The sequence below is a fragment of the Octopus sinensis genome, unplaced genomic scaffold (genome assembly GCF_006345805.1).
Source record: "Octopus sinensis unplaced genomic scaffold, ASM634580v1 Contig03520, whole genome shotgun sequence".
NCBI classification, from domain to species: domain Eukaryota; kingdom Metazoa; phylum Mollusca; class Cephalopoda; order Octopoda; family Octopodidae; genus Octopus; species Octopus sinensis.
Window position 1 is genome coordinate 352 of NW_021826617.1, and position 4,649 is coordinate 5,000.

The window sequence follows — 4,649 nt, forward strand, 5'->3', positions numbered from 1 at the left end:
GACATTGCTCCATCTTATTATCATTTATTCCACAGTCTTCAAAATCATTTGGACGGAAAAATCTGAATTTTGTAGACGAGGTCAGAAGAGTACTGGAAGAGTATTTTTCATCACAGACAAGTGAATTTTGGAATAGGGGCCTTGCAAGTCTAGTAGATAGATGGAAGAGCATCGTAGAAAATGAAGGAGAGTACATTTTAGATTAAAAAAGAATTTTGTTTATTTTAATTCTGAAAAATAAAAGAAGTATAAAAAAAGCCCCGAAAAGGATGAAAGGCAAAATCGAACTCAGAACGTAATGACAGACAAAATACTGCTATGCATATCGTTTGGTACGCTAGCCATGCTGCCAGCTCACCGCTTTAAAGTCATAAAAAAATTACTGACAAAATATCAATAATTACCAAGAAAACTGGTTATTATTTTACAGACCCATGAACACATAGACGGGAAAGAAAACTCCAGTGGAATTCGAACCCCTCACCGTAAATAAATATAAAGAAATACGTCTTGTTAATGTACAATTTCTGATGTTCCTCTGTCTCTTTAAAGACAAACCAACAATGAACTGTATTTAACATAAAACTCATATATGATAGCAAAATATTTGCTGTCTGATTATGTGGTTCCATGGTGTAGTGGTTATCACGTCTGCTTCACACGCAGAAGGTCGCGAGTTCGAAACTCGCTGGAACCTGTTCGTGTATTTCACTTTTTTTTTCTAACCGTATCGCTTTGTCGATACTATGACATGTTGCTGCTGTTGCACCAACTGCTGCTAAGTGCTTACTAGTTCGATGGTGCCATGGCATCGTGAGTTCAAAACTCGCTGGAACCTAATTCTATTTTTTTATTTACTTATTGCCACCATTACCCTAACTGTTGTTGTTGTTATCAAAATTTGGGGGGGGGTGTTATTGGAGGTGGGTGGATTTAGATGAGCAATAACACCAACCGAACCGATGGACATCATAAAACACAAACAGGGATTCAGTCTGTCCCTTTAAAATTTCTTGGAAAAGAGGGTTAATATTGGAAATCTATAAACGCATGGCGCATCAGATATCCGTGGTGTAGTGGTAATTACACCTACTTCATGCTAAATAGATCACGGGTTCGAACTATACTGGATCCATTATTATTATTTTGAGTTTATTTTCTTGTTTTTGCCAATGATATTTTACTTGCTTTTTGTTGTTCTAAATACTATTGCTGCAGTAAATACAATTAACTAATTATGCCAATACCTAGAAGTAAAAAGTTATTAACTCCAGGAGTGTAAAAAAACAAAGCTAGGTTCCAGAGAGATTCGAACTCACGACCTCCTGTGTGTAAAGCAGGTGTGATAACCTCTACACAATAGAACCACTTGCTGCTCATTTTTGCAAATATTTCTCTTATCATGTACAAATTTTACGATCCGAGGTTTTCATATAACTATGGATTGTTCTATTATATAATGAGGGGTGGAAAGCATTAGAGTCATCAATAACTGGAACAAAACGTCGTTGACAACCACAGAATCTGCCAAATCATAAAGAGTGATGCTCAACTTTCGATCTTCTTTCCCTTGTAGTGAATAAGCTGTGGCTAGAGTTTATCCAAATATCTGTCTGTGATGTTTGAGATATAGATTGAAATTAGATTAATATCTATTGAGAAGACTAATAATTAACAATAAAACTAGTAATTATTTTATAAAGCGCTGAAATAATGGAAGTTAGAGAGTGACTCTGGCAGGATTCGAAACCATGTCGAGAAAGAATACTTCTTGTTATCGTATCAATTCTGATACGATTTTGACAAGTTGTAGTGCACCTGAGCACTGTATACAATAATTTCATTATATATATACTCCGCTGTAGTTTGAAAAGAATTCAACATTAATCTCTGTATGAAAAACAACTTCTTTATGATAAAGCCATATTTTAAAACATTCTGCCATCTGGTTCCATGGTGTAGTGGTTATCACATCTGCTTAACACGCAGAAGGTCGTGAGTTCGAAACTCGCTGGAACCTATATTTGTCTTTTTTTTTCCCTTCCTCTCAACGGTATCGTCTAAGCTGTCGATGCTGCTATGACTGATATTGGTGTTGTTGTTTTTGTTGTTTCTATGGCTACCGCTGCTGCTACCTGTGTACGAATTGTTCGGGTGCCATGGTATCGTGAGTTCAAAACTAGCTGGAACCTAATTCTGTTTTTTCTTTTTATTTACTCGTACTTATAACCATCGTTGCAAATACTGTCATTGTTGTTGCTTTTACTGGGGGTAGGTCGTGTCTGGATTGACAATAAAACCAACCAATGGACATTATTAAACACAACCGGGTATTTAGTTTGTCACTTTGAAATTTCTTGGTAGAGATGGTTAATACTGAAAATGTATAGACGACTGGCGAATCGGATTCCCGTGGTGTGACGCTTATCACATCTGCTTCATACTAAAAAGATCACGAGTTCAAAATAAGCTGGATCCAATATTACCATTTTTATTTTATTTTTTTATTTTTTGCTGTTTGTGTAAATGCTGTTTTACTTGCTGCTCTTTTGTTCTTCTAAATACTGTTGCTGCTGTAAATAGAATAAACTAAATATGTCAATAACTAGACCTATAAAATTATTAACCCCAGGAGTGAAAAACAAAGCTAGGCTCCAGCGAGTTTCGAACTCGCGACCTTCTGCGTGTGAAGCAGATGTGATAACCACTACACCATGGAACCACATGTTGCTCTTCTGAGCAAATATTTTTCTTATCATATATAAATTTTATGACACGTACGGGAAATCGATCCGGAGTTTTCATAACTGGAGAGCTGACTACATAACAATGGACTGTTCTATTATATAATGAGGGGTGGAAAGCACTAGACACCTCAACAATTGGAAGAAAAAACCCTGTTGACAACAACAGCCGAATATGCAACATCATAGTAATGAGAGGTGGTCAACTTTAGATCTTTTTTCCCTTCTAGTGGCGTTAAAATATATACCAGTAATATACTGTGGCTAGAGTTTACTCACTGGTCTCTCGGTTAATGTTTACAATATTACCCGGAGACGAAATAATGAAAAAAGTGCAACAGCTGTAAAAAGAATGTGTAGGAAAGCAACAGGCTCCGGGAGAGGACTTGGGAAAATTCACAAGATCCGAGTTTCTCCCTCATAACTTTTAGGAAAGCGGCGAGCTGGCAGAATTATTTCTGGCATTTTGCGTTCTAAGTTCAAATTTCACGGAAATCAACCGTACTATGCACCCTTCCGGGGTCAGTGAAATAAGTACAGTCTATGGAAACCCTTGAAATAGCTGTTCTTGGGCCAAAATTAGAATGAACTATGAAGCAGTGCTGTATATAGCATTGAAAACAAATTGTTAACAGAAAAGACACCCAATTGTCTGGTTCCATGGTGTAGTGGTTATCACATCTGCTTAACACGCAGAAGGTCGCGAGTTCGAAACTCGCTGGAGCCTGCTGTGTTTTTTATAAAATTTATTTCGTTTTTATTATTATTATTATCATGTGAAGGCGCATGGTTCAGTGGTTAGAGCGTCGAGCTTACGATCGTGAGGTTGTGAGCTCGAATCCCGGACCGGGCTGCGTGTTGTGTTCTTGAGCAAGACACTTTATTTCACGTTGCTCCAGTTCACTCAGCTGTAGAAATGAGTTGCGACGTCACGGGTGCTAAGCTGTATCGGCCCCTTTGCCTTTCCCTTGGATAACAACGGTGGCGTGGAGAGGGGAGGCCGGTATGCATGGGCGACTGCTGGTCTTCCATAAACCACCTTGCCCAGACTTGTGACTAGGAGGGTAACTTTCTAGGTGCAATCCCATGGTCAGTGTCGTGACCGAAGGGGATCCCGGATCATGTGGTACTTTCACTTCTGTTGTCGTTATTGTCACTGCTAATTCTACGATTTCATCGAAAGCAATACATTATTAAAGTTATCTTTTAGTTGCGTCAGTCATTAGACTGCGGCCAATCTGGAGCACCGCCTTGAACAAGTCGAATGAATTGACCCCAGCATTTATTGTTATTATTTTTTGCCTGGTAAATATTCTATCGGTCTCGTTTGCAGAACTGCTTGGTTGTGAAGATATAAACAAACCAACATCCGTTTTCAACCGATGGTGAGGACAATCACACGCGCGCGCGCGTATATATGTATCGTTGCTATTATGTTAAACTGTTGTATGTCCAAATTTGGCCAAATGCCTTTTTTTATTTCAATATTTATATTTGCTTGCAATAGCCGGTTCTTTTTGGCCAAACTATCGTATCTCCAGCTGCTTCAGATGCCAAGATATCAAAAATTGTCAAAGTGTAGTACAACGGTTTTGCTATGGAATGGGGAAACTACTTTTTCGTTTTCTGAAAAAAGCAACGTTTTGGACTTACGACACTTTTGCATAACAGCAACATATATATATATATATATATATATATATATATATATATATATATACACGACGGGCTTCTTTCAGTTTCCGCCTACCAAATCCACTCACAAGGCTTTGGTCGGTCCGAGGCTATAGTAGAAGACACTTATCCAAGCTGCGTCACAGTAGGACTGAACCCGGAACCTTGTGGCTGGGGAGCCAATCGCTTACCCCACAGCCACACTTGCACCGTAGTTACATCACATTTTTA

General features: G+C 38.4%; 4 non-coding genes across 4 annotated transcripts; 3 read left to right on the plus strand and 1 right to left on the minus strand.

The window, feature by feature from the left end:
- The first annotated feature begins 624 nt into the window (after positions 1-624).
- Positions 625-697, plus strand: Trnav-cac. Its single transcript has one exon. It is a non-coding gene; the product is annotated as a tRNA-Val (tRNA).
- Positions 698-1,947: 1,250 nt separating this feature from the next.
- On the plus strand, positions 1,948-2,020 carry Trnav-aac. The gene has a single exon. It is a non-coding gene; the product is annotated as a tRNA-Val (tRNA).
- A 629-nt stretch (positions 2,021-2,649) lies between these two features.
- On the minus strand, positions 2,650-2,722 carry Trnav-cac. Its single transcript has one exon. It is a non-coding gene; the product is annotated as a tRNA-Val (tRNA).
- Positions 2,723-3,398: 676 nt separating this feature from the next.
- Positions 3,399-3,471, plus strand: Trnav-aac. The gene has a single exon. It is a non-coding gene; the product is annotated as a tRNA-Val (tRNA).
- The last annotated feature ends 1,178 nt before the right edge of the window (positions 3,472-4,649 follow it).